General features: G+C 45.9%; 1 protein-coding gene across 1 annotated transcript in view; it reads left to right on the top strand.

Moving 5' to 3' along the window:
- LOC138505089 (sperm-specific sodium:proton exchanger-like) overlaps positions 1–20,933 on the top strand; it is a 607,661-nt gene that overhangs the window by 402,748 nt on the left and 183,980 nt on the right. The window lies entirely within an intron of this gene.

The following is a 20,933-nucleotide window of genomic DNA, read 5'->3' as shown; positions in this document are numbered from 1 at the left end:
TGAAAAACAAAGCATGCATAAGGAGAAACATTTTTACAGTACAAAGAAAATGGTGGTAACTGAAAACATAGCCTATTGATTTCTCTGTGCAGGAGCAATAGTGTGTTTTGGCCATACCACTGTCATTTGCATTTGGGGTGCTACTTGTTAAATGCATTTAGACAGACAAGCTTTATTTATACTGTATTTCTTACTAATAACATGTTGCTGTAATGAAAGGCCATTACATTAGATGACCACTTAGCTTTCTGTTTTGCTGTTTGTGTTTATCATATCATTTTTATATTGAAGCACGTTTAAGTCTACAACCGTATGTGTGCTGTGTAGAAACGGAAAAGGACTACACTCTCAAAAGCCAATGATCACTCTGAACTTCACCGGCCATACCATTCAGGGATTAAGAGAAGGCCCAACCGTGTACTCCCTGACCTATGTTTATGGAACCACAATGAAACTGCATGGTATAGCAACATTCTCCACCATGAGATCTTCATTATTATTTATTCATAAACCTTAATTATCAGCCCTGTGAGTGGCGTCTCAGAACACATCATTAGTAGACCGAAAAATTAAAAAAATCACAAAAATATCTATAACAATCCGAAAAAAGCACGTTTTTAAAACGAGTTAGGTTGCTACTTACAAAAAGGTGAAGTTTACACACATTGGGTATTCTATTGTTAAGGAACACGCACTCTTTCTAAATGAGGCATTTACATAATGCAAACAACATTTGAAAACGTCACACGGATTGCCAACAAATCATTGCCTCAGAGAGGCTGGTTGGACGTGTGCTGTGTGCAGTTGCAAGTTGAGAGCCTTAGAAAAATTGGTAGGGGTGATATGTTTTACTAATTTCCCAAAGATTTTTCACTGGCACCTGATTGACACAGACCAGCCCCACAAGCCTCCCTGTGGCAATGGTTTGTTCCAGAGTCTCTCCAAACAAGCCCTATGAGCTCTTTAAAAGCACTCTCCTGTAAAATTCTCAGATGCCTGTGAGTGCCCCTGTTCCATGTCAGAATCCTCCCTTTCCTCTAAGCCCTATGAGCTCTTTAAAAGCACTCTCCTGTAAAATTCTCAGATGCCTGTGAGTGCCCCTGTTCCATGTCAGAATCCTCCCTTTCCTCTAAGGGCATAGAGAAACATAAGATTGATATGCTATTTGATCCCAGCCTTGTCACACCAGCCTTCACAAGTCAAAGGCATTCCACATAACTGATTGTTTCTCCTCCCGGCCTGCCGGCATTCTAGAACACAAAATGACTGTGCCACCACTGATCTCGGATCGGAATGTCATGTGCCTTGCTCTGTTCCAGCCTGATGGGCCTTTTAGAAGAAATAACTGTAAATGTGACCAATAACCTGATCTTTGAAATTAATTTAATTTACTTATTCATAAGGCTACTGCAAAGCAAGTTACACAAGGAAGAGGGGGGTAAGGGAGGATGGGTGAAGGTGAAACATGATAAGGAGGGGACAGCATTGATCTGAACTTTCACAGATCTTGGTATTCAGATCAGAGTAAGTGCATAATAAGCGGAGTAGGGGGAAGTGCAAGTGCATACAAGTGATGTAGAGCGTTCAAGTAGAAAGGGCTTAACAAGATGAGAGCAGTAACACATGTCCACAGTTAATGTATAGGCTGTGGTGAGATAAGAAGCCAGAAAACTGCAAAAAACCACAAATATGGCAAATCAATCATTCAAGAAGCCATGTGTATCCAACGCTGCGAAAGAGGAGATCCTGCAGCCCAGAGGGGAAAAAAGTCTGTATGGTAGGAAAGCTTCTTTAAAAAGATGTCTTGAATTTTTTCTTTAAGTCAAGAATTTGTGTGTGTGCTGTAAGTCAGCTGGGAGAGAGTTCCAAGTGCAGGCACCTCCAGCTCTGACTGAGCTTTCCTGCAGGTGATTTTCTCTGAAGGAAATTGGGGACAGCTTTCTGGCAGTCAATGATCTTAAAGTTCTTGATGGTATCTTTTGAAGGGGTTGGCCAGGTATGGAGATTGCAAATTAATCATAACTACAGGGTCGCTATTGGTGACCCTGTACATACATAAATATATAATTTGTAAAAATAGTTACACCCTATAAAAGGTAACGTCTACAAATGCTAGGAATGCCACTGTTAATCTACAAATCTCAGTACAAAGAAAGTAGTTTGCTATTACAAATACATAGACCATACATACATAGTCCATGGCACTACAAATTCAAAGCTACCTACTATTTTAAGTGTATTGCACATCTGGCCTTACTGGATGGTGTGTGCAGCCAATTGTTTTGTAAATTGTGCAGTATATTTTTCATATTTTGGTGCATTTTTCATTTCATGTTGTACTCCTGACCCTATGCCAGCCCAAATGCTGGCTACCTACACTATGTACAGCGCTCTGCTGCTCTTGAGCTGGGTCTGTGCTTTAAACAATAAATAAACGAATATGCTCAGACACAAGTGTCTGGGATAAAAACATACAAGCTCTGAGATCTGACTTCCTACACCATGGAAACAACTGCAAGATTGTAGACAGACAGATCCACTGGGCAGCAAGGATCCCCCGCAGCAACCTCCTGGAATACAGAGCGAAAGAGGCAAAAAAAAACGAGCGCCATTGGTTGTCACATACCATCTAGGCATGGAATGCCTCCGCAAGATTGCCCAAGAACTGCAAACCATCCTGGAAAAAGATAAACGGCTGTGTGAGGTTTTCCATGAAATGCCGCTCCTTGCTTTAAGACAGCCAGCCAATCTGAAAGAAATTATGAGAGGCAAGCTACATCCACATTCCACACAAAATGGAATAAAAACATGCAATGACAAAAGAGGCCTGATCTGTCCACATATCCACAATTTAGAAACAATTAAGATTCCGCACACGGGGCAGGATTACAAAATTACGGGAAGTTTCACATGTGCATCCAGCAATGTTGTGTAGTTCTTCAGTTATTGCACAAGATTTCTTTTCTCTGTTTGATAAGTTCAAAAGATAAAAGGGCCTCATCACAATCCTGGCGTTAACCCTTAAAGTGGTGGTAAGGGAATTAGCGCTGCCAATACCAGTCTGCCGAATCATGAGCTGGCGCTAATACTGCTCACTGTAAAATCAGCCGGCGCTATTACAGCCAGCGCTAGTACATCCGGCCACAAGATGCAAACACAGCCGCATCACAAGTCAATGTTTGGCATATTAGCACCCAAAAACAGCGCTAATACTGCCAAAAACACTGCACGGTTACCTCCCGCTTCTAACTGGAGTTAAATGAACACAGGTGCCTGAAATGAAGCCACAGGGGATCCCAATCCAGCCCAGAGGGCTACATAAGGCACACCCCTACCACAAACACTGTTTCCAACACCATGCTGACACTAGCCACTGTGAGCTGGGACAGGCAGCCGCTCATGTTGCACCTGTAAGTAGAGAGGCAGGACAACCAGGCCATGGCTAAGGAGTACACAGGTGTGGGAAGGAGGAGGAGGAGGAGAGCCCAATCAAGTTGTGCACTGATCCCCAGGGATAGCCCCTCACCCTGGACCCTCACGACAGCCAGTTGGTCACCCTTTCCGCCTCAGCCGGGAGACCAGAACAGAGATGCCTACCACAGTGCAGATCAACATACGGACAGCTGTGCCCCACTGCTTAAGCTATTGTCCGCCCTACAATTCCATGGGACTGGCACCTCCCAGCACTCTGTGGCCATGATGCACGTCATTGGCACAGCCCACATCCTATGCAGTGCTGGGCCATGTGCTTGAAGCCCTACGGCAAGTGCAATGCCACATCCCATTGCCTACCATACCAAGGCAGGCCAATGCCATGAAGGCACAGTACCATGCCTTTGCCCAAATGCAAAATGTGATTGCTGCCCTGGATTGTACCGATGTTGCGCTGGTTGGTCCCCAAGCCCACAAAGCAGTGTAACAAAACCGCAAGCACAACCACTCACTAAATGTGCAGTCGACCTGCGACCCCAACCTGTACATCACCCACTGCTGTGCCTGCTACCCTGGTTCCACCCACGATGCCATGGTCATATGGAACAGCACACTGCCAGGGTACATGGAGAGGCACAGAGGACAACGGACAGGGTGAGTAGAAAATCAAGTAGAAAATCAGCACACATGCGTCGTGAAGCACATGGCCAAATGGGGGTGGGGATGCAAATGACTACACAAAGGATGGCATGACAAGTGAATGGAAAATCTGTACCTCACGCCCTACTGCACTATCATCACAGAACAAGCCAGGGAGACAGCACATGTCTGAGTTACCTGCATGGAGAAGCAGTAGTACACATACAGTAGCGACCATATACACCAACATGGCCACAGGTACCACAAGGCAACATGCGCCAACCAGATCAATGCTGACAAATGGCCACATTGCCCCACAAAAATGAAAACCCTGCCAGTACCGAAGCCACATACTCATGTGCGGCCAGCGTACAATGCCCACCCGTTGGCACCACATGCCCAAGGAGGTCCCATGGAGTACCCAGCATGAGCTATGAACAGTGGAAATACACTGCAACATGACATCTAGCATTTCCGCTGCACATGTCACTGACAGACACCTTATGTGACATCTACTGCAAGGGAACCGGGTACATGTGTAGCACCAACAATGCATGACATGAGTGACACTGCGTGCACAGACATGAAATAGACTTATGCCGTGAACTGAAGGTCCACGTGAATGCACAAGTAAAACATAGGGCTGATACAGTGTGTGTCCCCCCATACCCTACCCCTAATGCCTGTGCTTCCCCCCATGCAGGTGACTCTGAAATCCCCACAACTACCCTGGTTAATTACCCCTGTGTGTGATACACAAACAGTGCAGGATATTTCTTACAACCACGCTCCCAGCAGGTCCTGTGTGTGTATCCCGCGTAACCCTGGCCCCCTAAAGGCACATTTTCGCTGCCTCAGCAGACTGGTAGAGCCCTGATGAGCGCTCAAGAGAAAGTGGGGCAAATTGTGCTTATGTGTGACATGCTGCACAACATCTGCCTGAGTAGAAATGACCCACCACCCCCTGACGTGGACATGCAACCCCCAGAGGATGAGGATGAGGAAGCAGTGCCCAGAGCTGAGGCAAATGCACGCATTGCCAGAGATGACGTGAGGGATGGGAGATTGGCATGCCAGAGACTAATGGATACATTCTTTTGACATCTTCACATTGCACAAGCCATGCACGACTGTGTGACACCCACCAAACGATAAAGAGGACAATGACACAATGAGGAATGTCCTTGCATTGATGGAGTGAATTGTTATGTAATGAAGTACCCCAAATATACCTCCTCCTCCCTCCAACTCCCCATCACACAATCCCCAAAACAACCAACTCCCCATCACACAATCCCTCCTCGCTCCAGCAACTCCCCATCACACAATCCCCCCTCACTCTCTCCCACCACCAACTCCCCATCAAATAATCCCCCTCCCATCATCAACTCTCCATCACGCAACCCCTTGCCCCCTCCCACCACCAACTCCCCATCACACAATCCCCCCTCCCACCACCAACTCACCATCACATCATCCCTTTCGCCCTGGCACCACCTACTTCCCAGCATGGTCACTCATGGCAATCCATGTCCCAGAGTCCTTCACAATCGTGGCCTCTCCCCCTCCCCACCAGCCCGTGGTGATCTTGGGTGCTGTAGGCGCTGTGACTGTCGCTGTGGTGTGCCGTGCTGTGACCCATCTGTGGGTGTGGTCGAGGTGGATGGGATGGAGCCTATCCCCATGTTTTGCTGGCGTTGCACATCTGTGCTCTGCCGGATGGCCTCTGCCAGTGCAGAGGCGCCTTCTATCATTTCCTTGACCCGTTGGGCGTACAGTGTCTGGGCGGATGTGTTGGCTGTTGTTTCAACCCTTTTTTCCATGCCACGCCATGGATGCTGTCCTTAATGGCCTGGAAGTGTTTGGGGTGCATGTGGCAAATCTCCTCCATCTCCTGCTGTCTTCGCTCCATGTCCTCGAGCCTCTGCAACAGCATGCTGCGTGTTGGAGTGTGCTGTGTGGGCGAGGGGCTATGCACTGGCCGAGGGATGGATTCAGGGGAGCCATATGAGGGAGTATCAACATTCAGCTCCGGTGTCAGTGTGCGCTGGCAGCGTGGAGGGCTCTCAGGGGGAGCCTTGGTGCTGGTGGTGGCAAAGGGGGCTCTCCGGGGAGCGTTGGTGCTGGTGGTGTGGAGGGCTCTCCGGGGAGTGTGGCCCTTCGGCAGGTACCAACAACAGACTGGTGACCCCCTGTGGCTCCTCAGTTGCCCCGCCAGCAGGTGTGTCCTCATTGTGTCTCCGGCTGCAGGTGTGGGTGCAGTTTAACCTGCACTGCTCCTAGTGGCCTGTGGTGTGGGTGTTGTCTTGGCCCTGCTCTGCTCCGGAGTAACATGCCAGGACATCCGCCTTGGTGTGTCCTGTGTGGGGCTTTGTGTGGCCTTTGTGGGGTGGTGGCAGACCTTGAAGGCCTGCAAGAGCCGCTAACTGATGGGCCTGCAACCTGCTCGTCCTCCTCTAATGCCTCTGCCGATGTGTGTGTGCCTGTAGGGGACACAAGAAAAGCTGTCAGGTATGGTTCCCCCACGTGTGTTGGCATGCAAGCCACAATTGCTATGGTGTATGGTGTGACCCCACACATATGGGCAAATGAGCATCGTTGGGCATGGGAGGAATGCATGTGGGCCCAGCATCATGGGATTGCTTGTAGCAAAGTGTGTGGAACACATAGCCACTTGGTCTTTGGCCTGTGTGTGATTAGGGCAGTGTGTCCATGCTGGAGCAGCTTACATCTGACATGCATGCTTTTGGTCCTTCATGGCCCCACATGCCCTACCCAGGTGGCACTCACATGGGTTTGGGGTGGCTTAGTACATGCCATTGTCATTGCTCTATGGGGCACTGCTGTGCAGCCAGCAGGCTGCACTGTGGTGCACAGTGATTAGTGGGCTGGGCACATGACAGTGTGTGGGACGTGTACTTCCCTGTGGCTCATCTGCCATGCCGACATAGGGCAGGCCTACTGGGCATGCAACATGCTGGTGTGACTGCTGCACGGTGTTGTGGTTGCTCACGCACCTCAATCCCGCTGACACCGGGTGCGCTAGTAGGGGTGTGGTGCGCATGGCATATGCTTGGTGCACTTGCATGCCCTTCCCGCTACTGTGATGCTCAGGGGTGCCCTTGGTGACCTGCCCCATGGCTGCTGTGGAGGGTGGCTGATGTGCCACCCTGTCACCCTGCCCTGTTGGCATGCCCTGCTTCAGGGTCTGCTGACTTGTATCACTGTCCACTAGGGCATCTTATGCTGGGCTGTCATTTGTGCATGTATTTATGCTAAGGGGGTGGATTTCACTCACCTGTTACTTCCTGGCTGCTGGCACCCACATCTGCACTGCTGACTCCCTCTATGCCTTTGAGTTGCGGCACAGTTCTGCATTTCTAATCCCAGGCGGTGAGGACCAGTGGCTCAACAGTACCTCCTCCAGTCGCCAGGGACTCCTGGCAGTGTTGGGACAGCAGTCCCCTCACCCTGACCCTCAGGTCGTTCCTCCGCTTGCAGCAGTCCTCTCCATCACTGGGTACACTGGAAACTGCTGTAACCTTCTGGCAGATGGAATTGCAGATGGCTGGCCTGTGCTGCCCACTGGTCTTCCATTGGTGACTGCTGTAAAGTTCCTTACTGTGCGCGATCACCTCATCTGTGAGGACCACAGGCTCCCCCTCATTAAATTTGGGGTTGCACAGGCAATGCTTGGCCACCTTGGCTCGTATCCTCTCGTGGGTCATTTTTGCTACTTACCAGGACTAACTGGCTGCAGGAAGTGGAGATATTTAATGGACTGTGTTTTTCAAAATGGCTGCTGCGATGCTTCCTCTCCCGGCAGTGACACAATTTCCGCCAGCGTTATTAGCGCCGGGATTGCCGTCAGGTGTTCTATTAGCACTGATTTCTCTGTGGTAGCCCCTATTTCGGCACAGTTACTGCCAGAGTCTGGGGGGGCATTCATGCCAGGTTGTGATGCAGCGCTAATTCCGACGCATGACCCAGCGGTAACGCTATTTCTGCTCAGCGGTAATTGCGCCGGATTAGCCCCAGACTTGTGATGAGGCTCATAGAAAGAGTGTAATTCTTCAATGAAGATCTTACAGATTTGGTACAGCTGACAATATCATAAAAATTGTTGCAAAAAATGCTATTGGCTGAATCAGATTTATTAACACACGTAGGTTATGATTTGGTACCTTGTCTTGGACATTTTAATGATCAAACTCTAGCTGCCAATGTTGATTGCTTTGACCCTTTGAAACGGAAACCGTTGAAAATTACTTGTAGCAATCAACCTATGTGTAATTGCATAGGTCGCCTCATGCCCCCTTCCATACTAAGAGCGCCTGTGCGTGAGATCAATTGGCCTTGGCCCACCATTCTCGCCTCAAACTTTAAAAAACTTGGTGGCAGAGGAACTGGCCTTTAGTCAGAATCCTGTAATATAATAATAAAAATAATAATAATAATAATAGTAATAATAATAATAATAATAATAATAATAATAATAATAATAATAATAATAATAATTTTATTGTGATATAGACGGAAATTCGGTCTTTACACAATCATATAAATGAGTAAAATAAAATACAATATTGCATTATATGAATCTGGTAATTGAGAGAGTAAGGGCCATGGTCTGGAACATCAGGGGTTACAACAGTTTTATAAATGGGGGGATGACAAACACCACTTGTGACAACCATTAAACTTTCTTACAGGAAACGTGGGTGACTAAGCCTATCCATATTGATGGACATATTATGATAGAGCAGTTGGCAACAACTAGTAAAGGTGGGCGCCGATCAGGCAGCCTGGCCATTCTACTTAACAACAGTATCTACAAAGATGTTAAGGTGGTGTCAAATTCAATTTATGGTATTCTAGGGGTGAAAGTCATCCATAGGTCAGATTTAGGGAAAACCCCATCATATTTGCTAAATCTTTATTGGAATCCTTCGTGTTTGGACCTGGACATTTTTGTCGTGCACATTTCTGATATGTGATCTGATCAGGGTCACTCAACCTCAGGTGCACCTGATTATGGCCAGAGAGTTAAACTCTCTCTGTGGCGTGGATGCTTCACAAAATAACCGTATAACGGCCAGATATGAAATTAGTAGGAAAAACATGGAAACATGGTGCAATTCGTTTCACAAATGGGCTCTTAGAATGCCAAATGGTAGCATTGAAGCGGATGTTCTGCCCAAGCCCATTTGGTTCAGAAATAATGTTAACGTGCACCTTCACTATTTTATTCTCAGTCAGTCACTCTTTACATGTTGTGAATTCCTAATAGTGATGGAGAGAGCTCAGAGTGGCAGTTTCCCCTTTAAAGCTTCATTTCACATTCCATTAAAAACAAAAGCTGTGGGTCACAAAATTGGCTTGGTCGTCCATAATAAGGGCCACAAATTGGTAACAATTGTGGGTAGCAAATTAAAATTTACCAAAGAGGTTGTATTTTTCTTGGGACAGGTGAATATGGAGGAGAACATGGTGATATTAACCCCACCTTTAATTCCTGCATTTCTCATGAATTGTAGTAAAAATCAATCTAGGCGTGTACATTTTGGGGTTTGGAGGAAATCTTGTTACGACCCTCTCATTCAGGATAAAAAGAGTATTAAGGATCGAACGAAGACAGCTAAAGGGCACCTCTTCTTTAAATAAATCAGAATCTTCCGTGGCAGTGAAGAAGTGCCAATATAATTACAAAAAGTGGCTTTGTTCCCTGAAATGTGACAGGAAAAATAAAGAACGTGTAAGAATGCTGCAGATTGTTACTTCAAAAAATGTAAAGAATTTCTGGGCAGTAGTGACGTGAAATATGAATTCCCAGGAAGATTTACAAACAAATGCAGTGAGTGAAAAGGATTGGGCATCTAACAATGCCCAATTATATAGGCCCTTCATTGCCTCTATTCCTCTAGCTGATTTGAATTGCACTTGGCCTCTCTCCTTCATGTTGAGGATTTCGAATCTTGCATTAGGGCTGTCGCCAATTCCAGTGCTTGCAGTCCCACTGGTATTAGTAACTCAATAATGAAGATAAATCCACTGCTTGATTTTGCACTTATTGTTTTTTTTTTTTTTTTTTCTTTTAGTTTATTAATAAACTTTTTGAAATACACAATTCTCTAATCAATTTCCTCATTCACAAGAAAGAATAACACAACCGTTCTAATGTCCTGGCCCACAGACTTAGATATCAAGCATGTCAATAAAGTTTATCACCGAGCAAGTTAGACTGACGGAACTCCCACTCAAGATTCTGAACCACCATTCCTCCATATTTCCATTTATCGGTGCATACTTGCTCAGATGTATCGATCTTTTCGAGTTCAGTTTGAGACAGCCGATTACCAAATGTTTTATGGTCTCGATTTCTTTAAAACAGAATCTGCACCAGTTATCACAGTCTTACTAAGACCAGTTATCGTCTTAGTAAGACTTCTTTTGTTCGTAACGCATTCATTCTTAGGCGAAGAAAACGGTCACGGTGATGTCTTGAGGGGAACTGAACAAGATATCTTGGCATCGTATTTAATTTGTTAGAAGTTGGCCCCAATTTAGGCGCCGACACCATGATTTCCAAACGCTCCATGTTACATACCCAGGCCCATTCTTTTAGTTTTTTCTTTGCGAGTTGAGGCCATTTTATCAATGTTTCTTTGCTTATACTGGCAGCTCGCATGATGTCGTGAATTTTTGTGGACCAGGAGGATAGAATCTGCTCAGACGGTCGCACATCATCCATCGCCAAGATCTCATAGGCAGGTTCTTTCTTCGGGAGTGTCATCTTTCTCAGTAATGCTAGTGACTACCAAATTACTGTTGTATATAGATCATCTAGCGCAAGTTCATGCCTTATTACTGAGATTGGGAAGCAATTTGGTAACTTCAGCACACGTCGCCAGAAGTGGCCTTCCAGTTTTGCCCACAGTTTGTAGTCAAGATTCCAACCTGCTTCTGTTCCATAAGTAACACATGGGATTACTTTTTGCAAATAGAATTGCCGAATCGGGGTTAGGGAAAATTTACCAAACAGGTTGTGGATTCGGGTTCCTTGGATAGCCAAGATATTCATACGGCAGCCTACATGTTTTGACCAACTCATCTCGCAAATAGACGCGGATATCATTATGCCTAGATATCTGATTTCCAGTACTTCCTCGAGTTTCGAGTTTCCAATTTGCCACTTGAAGCAGTTTTTCTTTATTCCTTTATGCGTTCCAATTTTCATAATTTTTGTTTTCGTCGCATTTATACTCAAGTGATTTGCATTCATATACTGATATAATTTATGTAATAAACGTTGTAAGCCAATCTGCGTGGTATCTGCTAAGATTATGTCGTCCGCGTAAACTAAGCAGTTTATGTGAGATCCATTTCTTTTCGGCGGAAAACAACGCACATCTTTCAGTGCTGATGGGATATCGGCGATGAATAGCTTAAACAGGCATGCTGCTATGGGACAGCCTTGTTTTACGCCTCTTTTGGTCCTCATTTTCTCCGACAGAGTTCCGGCTTCATTCAATCTTATCTGGATGGACGTGTCTGTATGCAATGCAATGATCGGAAACAGAATCTCATCTGGGCACTTCCAATTGTTTAATTTTGTCCATAGGGTTTCCCGATCGATGCAGTCGAATGCTTGATGGAGATCAATGAATGCTATAAACAGATGAGTTTTTTTTTCTATAGCATTCAGCTTGAGTAAGTTTAACAGGGTCAAGTTGTTTTCCGTTCCAACGCCTTTTGTGAAACCAGTTTGTCTAGGATCTGTGATTCCTCTTTTATCGGCCCACTTAGTTCGTTTTTTTTGCAAAAAGTTCGCAAACACTTTGCCAATGGTGTCTAGTAGGGCGATCGGCCGATAGTTTGCCGGATTAGCTCGATCGCCCTTCTTAAATATGGGCACTATAATTGCCGAGGTCCACGAGGCCGGAATCTCTCTATGCTTTTTAATGTTGGCAAATAAGATCTCAATCAGTTTCGCCCATTCCAGTTTGTTTTGTTTAAGCGTTACGTTAGAAATGCCCTCAGGGCCAGCGGCTCGGGAATTATTCAGTTTTCCAATGGCCGATAAGATATCGTCCCTGGCTTCAGTGCAGTCCCAGTTTACAGACCTTAGATCACGCTGTTTGATGTCAGTTTCCACATCCCCTGCAAAGACCTTAGTGAAATGTTTATTCCACTCTGCCTCAGTGACCGCATTTGCCATTTTGATCACATTGTTGGTTGTGCAATTATTTAGAATTTGCCAAATATCTCTGCATTTGTGTGATTTCATCATGGTCAACATGACTTCGCCTCTTTCTTGGTATCGTTGGAACTTAAATGCTTTAGCCCAGTTGCGATATGTTTGAGTCCTCTTTTTTATCAGGTTGGCACTATTACTACCGCCTTGTGCTTTCAGCATACATATGTCACGTTTTAGACGCTTTTTTTCATCGTATACTCTTGTGCTCCATTCATGGGTATGTTTTTTCGCAGAGTTTTTTTTCCACAAGTTCGATGAACTTTTCAAAGGTAACAGTGACACATAATCCACGTTGCAAAGGGACATTGGGTCTACTGCCTCTAGTTTCGCCGTGATACAGGATATCTGAGCGGTAGATAGTCGTAACCTGTTTTTTTCCATTATTTAGTTCCAAGGCTTGAGTCATTGCTGACTTTTTAGTTCCTGATGTAATCCTCAGATGTAATACCAACGGATCATGGTCACTGTTTTTAGTGGGGATTATGTTCAGTTCATAAATTAGGTTCCATGCGTGTTTTGAGACCCATATATAGTCTAGTACCTTTGCAGTACCCATGTTGTGCCACGTATATTTAGGTGGCCTATCTCCATCCGTTTGACCATTCACCATGTCACAATCATAGGCCTCCATGATATTCTCCCAGATGATCCTTCTCTTCTGATTTAAGAGACTGTTGGAACAGCATTTGGTTAACGGCACGCCCTTTTCATTGAACCAGGTCAGGTTCATATCACCACATATTATAAGTATGATGTTAGACTTCTTATACATGTACTTTTCTAACAGGTTTATTACCGTAACTGTTAGTTTCTTAGTGGTGATCATCGCTGGATTCCAATATATATTCAGTATTAGTAGTTGTTGAGGCTGTTTCCCATCATGATCTTTTTGTTGTAGCAGCGTACATTGCACAAACAAATTTGGATTTTCGCTGTTGAGCACCTTCCAATCACATCCGATTTTCAACATGGTTATCAAGCCGGCGAAAGGGCGTCTGTATGGATTTTTCCCTGCAGGATTCAGCATTGTAACATAGCCGTCTTTCACTGGCGGACATCTTAGCCATGTTTCTTGTAAGCAAATTATGAGATTATCATTCAACTCAATCGGAAAGCTTTCATAAAGATGTCGAAAGCCTCTCGTATTCCAAGAGACAAGGGAAATCAAGTTCTGTTCGTTTTCAGAGACTAGTTACTTGGAACCTTCATCATGTTTGTTGATTTTTCCAGAGCGATGCAAGGGCAATTCAATTCTCATATGTTTTCTTAATTCATTCCTTCGTTGTTCTTGAGGAGACTCCTTGTGTCCAAACCTGTTTGACGGATTCTTGCTATCCAATGATCTTTGACTGGCCGAGTCGGACAGAACTTCCCTTATCTCAAAGCCAAACTGCAGTATTTCGTCCTTTGCTGCCAGGATTACATTGCGTACTGCTTTGGAAGGTATATGCAGATAAACTTTGTCTGCGTATTTCTCGGACATGTATTCAATGATGGCTATATCATTGGACGTCACAATTCTCAATGCCGGCACCAAATGTAAGAGGCGCATTACATTCTTTCTGTTCAAATTCACGTCAGGATCATCTTTATGAATGTTCGTAATTGCGATTCGTGGATTTCTATCGGTTGGTGACTCGTGGTCCCTTGATTTACTCTTCTCCACCTCATTTAGTCTTTGTCGGGCTGTACATTTGGGGTTCAGGTTTCTGGTATTAGTACTGCCACTATATTTGCCACAAGTCGATGGGTCTTCATTTGGCAGTTTAACTTTTGTCCGTGTGTCATGCATGTCTCCCCTGGATATTTGTTTGGTTCCACAAACCGACTGGGCCCGGTAAGCAGAGTCCATAGAGCGAGATTTGGTTTTTAGAATCCAAGGGTTTCTCGCCCTTTTTTCCTTCGACGTCAAGGATTCATTTCGATCAAGATTAATGGACTCATTTGATTCTAGACTACTTGTTGAGCTATTCAAAGTATTTGGATTAATTGTCACGCAATCATCCTCTATTGAATACGTTGATAAATTACAAAGATCAATTGATGAGTTTCTATTTAGGCTTTCTGCTGCTTCTGATTCTAACCTCTGACGTTTTTTGGATTTCCCTTTTCATCTGCTACTTCTACGACATCTTTATTTGTTCTTTCGCTCCCTTTAGAAGGTATTGGTGCATTGTTTTTTTGGATTCTTGTGAAAAGATTCGGTTTGGCAGGAGACGTCAGGTTACGTATAAATTTTCTTGTTTTGTTGGTTTGTTGTCGAGGATCACAGTGATTTTTCTTTTCTTTTCGTTTCTTCGGAGTGTTACTATTTGAGACTTGCATCTTTTTGGGTTTTTCGATATTTTCTTTCCCTGTAGTTGGGTTTTTTCCCAAACCATTGAAGGTTTTTGCAGCTCCATTGAAGATCCCGAAAGAAGCACTTGGTCGTGATTGGTTAGCACATTTCTTGGTGTCTTGAGACTTAGATTCGGGCTCGAACACTCCTGGCTTAAGTTTAGATGACATAGAAGCTGGCTCAGCAGCCCCTATTATTTCTGCCTCGTTATTGGACACGACTGACTCTTTCGACCTCAATTCAGTTCTATCAGAGTCAGCTGTTCCAATAGTGTCTTTTTCTTTTGGAAGTGGTGTTAAGGGAGCAATTACCTGCATTATTTTGGTGCATTCATTAGTCAATGAATCCGCACATAAACTATTTGTTTTTTTTTTCTCTGATGACACCGCAGTAATGATTTCGAGATCATCTGTCTCTGGTGGGCGCATCATTCTCATTAGCGTGGTTGAGTGCTTTAGGCAGGCAGCAATGGATGTTATCAAGTCTTTCTTTTCCTGATTTTCCTTTGCCATACCTTCGTTTACTTGCTTTTGCATCTGTAACAGCGCCGTTTTTTCGGTTTCAAGATTATTTTGCAGCTGTATGATGAGATGTTCTTGTTTAGTTAATTTAGTTAATTTGTTCGAAATGTGGGAAAGCAGCCCTCCATTTGATTGAAGCGCCTCATGTAAATTTTCGTATAGTTTGGTGAACGGTAGTAAGGCAACCGACGAGGCGGCTAGCACATTATTATGTATTTGAAGGGCAGCTGATTTAAAGGCTGCTGCTACATCGCCATCTGAGTTTCCATCAACTGGTATTGGCAAATCCTTTTTCTTCCCTGTCATCGATTCTCCAGATCCCACCTTTTTATTAATCATTGGATTGAGATTTGTCGGGGTTCTCGGGGTCGAACCGGTAGATACAGACCTTGTCTGCGAGTTTTGGAAATTACTGTAGGCACTGTCCGCCCCTTGGGTCTCGAGCCGTGAAAGACTGTTTTTATGATAGCTTGAAACTTCATTCTCGTTTCTCTGCACCTCTCCTGGCGCTTGATGAAACGATTGTGGCGAAGAAACCATTGTGGCGTTGTAAGGGCCGACGGAGCGGGCCTTCATGTTATGATTGTCAGAGGGCTCCATTCCATTTCTTAAGGAGCCTATGGACAACCGTTCTTTCATTGTTTCAAAGTCGACTTTCAGTCGTTCTGCGAGTCTAGCTTCACGTCCTGCTAGGTCTAATACCTGAGTCGAGAATGTGTTGTGTGCAGGGGAGTTTATGTAGGAGTTTTGCAACTCGGCAATAGCGCATTTCTCTTTCCGGATCGCTTTGGCTTTGTTTAGATTTTTCGCAATTTCTGCACTTGATCTTGACTTGATTTTCGGGTTGGCCGAGATATCTTTGGTCGGAGATCGCCCAGATCTCTCTCTCTCAGGGTTAATGTATTCGCTTCTCGTTTCTGTCTCAAGTTGCTGGATATCGCGATTATTCGCAGGTTTCTTAGTTTCACACATTGAAGTCTCAACGGAGACCAGCGCCATTTCTCTCTCGTGCTCGATGAGTTCTAGGTCTGTCACGACGCACTCGTACATCGGCCTTACCCTTTTTTCTTCAATTGTATGGTGAGAGACATTTATGAGGGGGGCAGAGATGTTTCTCTTCAATTCAATGTGCTCACTAATTATGGCGCTTGCACTAGTGGTTGCACTAGCTTCAACAGGCAAGATGTCCTCCTGGCCGGTCACGGGATCAATCAGGACTGCCAGGGGCAACTCTATCGTCGATTGAGTAAGAAGTACATTCGACGGAGAAATATCACCTGCTTCCAAGTCTAATGATATTTCTGTGGGGTTGCTCACTAGCTCAGATGTTAGTTCGGGAGCTGAAGGCAAACCCCGTCGTGTCGAGGTGCAAGGATTACAAAAAGCACTGTCAATACTGCCAGGCAGCGGTGGTTTAGATGGCAAGTATGGGCATGATGGGTGTGTGGAGAAGGTGAATCTCGGACTTGAGTTAGGAGGTGTTTTTCCCTCAGTGTATGGCTCACACAGCCTCTGCTGGTTCCTTTTATGACTCTCAGGGAATCTATCTGATAACCCTTCTTTAAACATGCAGTCTCTCAGAGAGGAAGTATCGGTCGATGAATTGGAATCTAAAGAGACAACCGCTTCCATTGGCTCAGGCTCGTCCAGACATAAGGACTGGGAACATTCCACTCTCGATAAGTCCAACTTTCCGTTGGCTTGTAATGTTTGCCTGGACATGGCACGGGTCAAGGGCCCTGGTTCTGACATAATGTCAGCTTTCTTACCTTCTCTCCGGCAAGTCATTAATCACTCGTTGATCAGCCTCAATTTTCAGCCTCAGCAGCGTTCAGCCGCGGACTGCCGCAGACTGAACTCTGCCCGAACTCCGCGCGCGCTCCGCGCTTCGAGTGAGTTTTTAAAGTCAGTGGGGCTTCTTTTCCTTAAAGGAATAGTGGCTCAAAACACAGGACCTCCAGATAAAAGAGTGTAGCTGCAGCTCCTCACATCAACCAACCGCGCCAGCGACTGCCGCAGACTGAACTCTGCCCGAGTTAAAAACATCAGGCAGGAACAATTTTAATTTTTTATTTCACTTTTTCAATTTCCTGCAGCATCGGTGCTCATCTTTTCGTCTGTGAAATAGACCAAACCTTTTGGGGAACCATTGAGAGCCTTGAGAAATTGTAGTTCAGCTGCAAAACACAAGAAGGAAAAACTGTAGCTTGAGACGAGGTTGAGACAGTCTCCGGCAGCAGTCTCTCTACCGTGTCTTTTGTGGGAGGACCCACTTATACACAGCAAACACTGCGGAGCGGTGAGCAGAGCTTGAGACGAGGTTGAGACAGTCTCTGGCAGCAGTCTCTCTACCGTGTCTATTGTGGAAGGACCGACTTATACACAGCAAACACTGCGGAGCGGTGAGCGGAGCTTGAGATGAGGTTGAGAGAGTCTCTGGCAGCAGTCTCTCTACCGTGTCTATTGTGGAAGGACCGACTTATACACAGCAAACACCGCGGAGCGGTGAGCGGAGCTTGAGACGAGGTTGAGAGAGTCTCCGGCAGCAGTCTCTCTACCGTGTCTATTGTGGGAGGACCCACTTATACACAGCAAACACCGCGGAGCGGTGAGCGGAGCTTGAGACGAGATTGAGACAGTCTCCGGCAGAAGTCTCTCTACCGTGTCTATTGTGGGAGGACCCACTTATACACAGCAAACACCGCGGAGCAGTGAGCGGAGCTTGAGACGAGGTTGAGACAGTCTCTGGCAGTCCGCGGCCAGTCCCGGACTCTCGGTCCGACGGAATGGAGCCTTTTGAAAATGCAACCGACGTGTCTGGTCCCCCGGAACGCCAACCCCAACCCGAGCGATCAGCTGAGGGGCGATTACTAAGGAGCAATTACAAGACTTCGGACCCTGTTGCACTGAAATCACAACCCAAAAAAGTGAAGGTGGTAAGGACTGCTACATCAATTCCCTCAATCCCCTCTGCAATTTTGGTTCCTACCGAAGCAGTCCAAACATCCACAACACTGTTCGACTTCAAAAACCCATTTGATGGAAATCGGCGTTCGCCGTTTCTCTCTCGTTCGAATTCACTTACGGAGACTCTCACCAAAGCTACAAATGCTACAAACGCTACAAACGCCACAATTCAGCTTACTCCGCACGGCTTCAGTGCCCGTGCATCACCCCTTTACACCCCTTCAATCCCTTAAACCTCCCCCTCTGCGGCATCATTAACCTCTACAAATGGCTCAACTAATGTTCGGACTGTGCCCCCTACATTTTCCATCTCACCTGTACTGCTGATTATCGACGCAGAAGACTCAGTGGATCTCCGGAATCCCTTAGTCCTACCTTCGCTGCACCCAGCGGCCATGCCGGGGTTCCTCTGCTCCCCTCCATCCAGTGCCCAATCTGCTCAGCCTTCCCGCCAGGCCCTTTCGGTGGCGAGAGGTGCGGAGCCTTCGACTATCGGAGGACGGTCAGCGTCTGCCCCTGTGCTTGAAGTACGGGCCGAGGAGGAGAGTCCCCTCTGGGCAGCGCAAAGACATCTGGTCGCTGAAGGAAGGGAACGGGACAGGAGACTGCAACGAGAGTCGACGGTGGAGCTGCCTACTCAGACTTCACCCGGAGATGACGACTCCTCCCTCCACAGCACGGGCACGCAAGCTCCCATAGACCAACAACTGCCACCTGCAAGTTAGACAGCCGGCTCTCTGGTGAGTCCGCAAGGGGGCTCTCGACACCCAACGGTCCCGACTCCATCGCCCGTTTTGGACTCAACGGATCCAGCAACGTCACCACAGCAGCAAACCGATATCGACCTGAGACACAAACTGCTTCAAAAGAAAACAACAATTAACAGTCCATCTAAGAAAGATCCACCAACGCCTGAGCAGAGCCGGCTAAGAAATGAGGAAACAAGCACTGTAGTTCGCTCAACCCTCAAAGACCCCCCCTTTTCCATAACAAGTAATGTTAACTCAACCAAGCCTCGCCAGCGAGACACTGACATAGACCTCGAGGTACTCGACCAGGAACCTATCGAACACCAAGCCTTGGCAAAAGGCACTAAACAAGACATTCAACCCAAAAAGGCACCAAACTTAAAAAGGAAATATAGGAAAAAAGACACAGGGAAGAAAACCCTGCCTCGCCCGCTGCTATCCTCAGCCCTCAAAGACTTCTTTCAAAAACAGTGCAAAAGAAAGCTGGATGAAGCAAATGAGCTTTCGGATGCAGAAATCCTGGAGGCAATTCAAGATCTCCCTCCAGCTACTAAAACAAGAAAAACAACGGCAAATGCAAAAAAACAACCAACGTTGCCAAGCGTTGAAGTACCCGAACCTGAAATAAGCAACGCTACTCAAGGAGAAATGCCTACAACGGTGAAACAAAACGAGACCACCGCAACCATCCCAAACGCGGACATATCTATCCATCATGCACCCAATTCAGTGCCTGCTCGGCCACCCAAAGCAATCCCTAATTCCTTTGGAAAGCCAGGACTGACAAACAACACCAATACACTTATGCCTCCACATGAAGAAGGTCAAATTGAAACACCATATGCATCAAACAAAGAGATCTCACTAAAAGGAAATGTATTTACTGGAACTAAACCACTACTATCCCCAACCCTGAGACAGCAATTTTCACTCAGGACTCAACCGACGAATCAACTTGCTCTTGGCCACCTTCCCTCGAAATCAAAAAATGTGGATCGTCCTACTCAGACAGAGGACAGCTTACTCACAACAGACCCATTATCGCCACTCACACCCAGACTACGTTCTCCCCCACGAAACAGGAGTTAAGTGAAATAGCCCCCTCAAACCCCAACGACTCACCGACAAAAAAAATTGATCTGGCAACCATAATGTCGGCTATAACAATAGCCCTAGCCCCGTTTGGGAAATTATACGAAAACATCAATGACTCGCTAAAAGACAGCATCACAGTGACAGCAATGATGCATACTAAACTGATCTTTGTGGAAGGATTCATCACCGCCCTGGACCAAAACAATAAGAAGCACAGAGAATCCTGGGATCTGAAGCTGTCCCTATTGGAAGAGAAACTAAAGCTCCTTCAAACCACGAGTCACAAAAAAACTAGTTCTGATGACAAGGAAACCCAGACACTGTTCCAATCCCAACCCACGAAAATGGCCCCCCTGTTTGTAAAACCAAAAGACAAAATTCCTCCTCAATCAACGGAGGCGCCCAAATCAGCGCCACCAAGTGACGCCTCTCAAAAATGTACAGCCGCAACGAAAAAACAACCTCTATTGAAGCTAACCACCTGTTCTCAACAAGATTCTACCAATATGGGAGAAGCGATCACACTTGAACCAATGCCCATCTCAAACAAGAAATCAAAAAAACCCTTAAGAGAGACCACGGACGACGTAAGAGACTCTGAAAACATTATCAACACCAAGACCCATTCTACTCCTTCCCCAAGGACTACGGAAGAATTCATGAGCCAAAGCTCCTTGATCGACCTAACCCAACATGAGGACTCAATAGAAACTTTGGAGTTGGACATGGAAACTGTAGACAGCTCCAAACCACAATTAGTAATCCAACCGATCAGCCCCAAAAAGATCAACAATAAACCTTTACTTTCAAACCCTTGCTCAGAGCCAAACAACAGAATACAGACGAAAGACACGAGTATCGAACAACTGTACCAAAAACTAAAGACAGCCCAATCGAACTCCTCGGCCAGATACTCTCCCACCAAAGAACAAAAA

The sequence above is a fragment of the Ambystoma mexicanum genome, chromosome 11 (assembly GCF_040938575.1).
Source record: "Ambystoma mexicanum isolate Mex_15411 chromosome 11, UKY_AmexF1_1, whole genome shotgun sequence".
Lineage (NCBI taxonomy): Eukaryota > Metazoa > Chordata > Amphibia > Caudata > Ambystomatidae > Ambystoma > Ambystoma mexicanum.
This window is presented reverse-complemented; position numbering and strand designations above follow the sequence as displayed.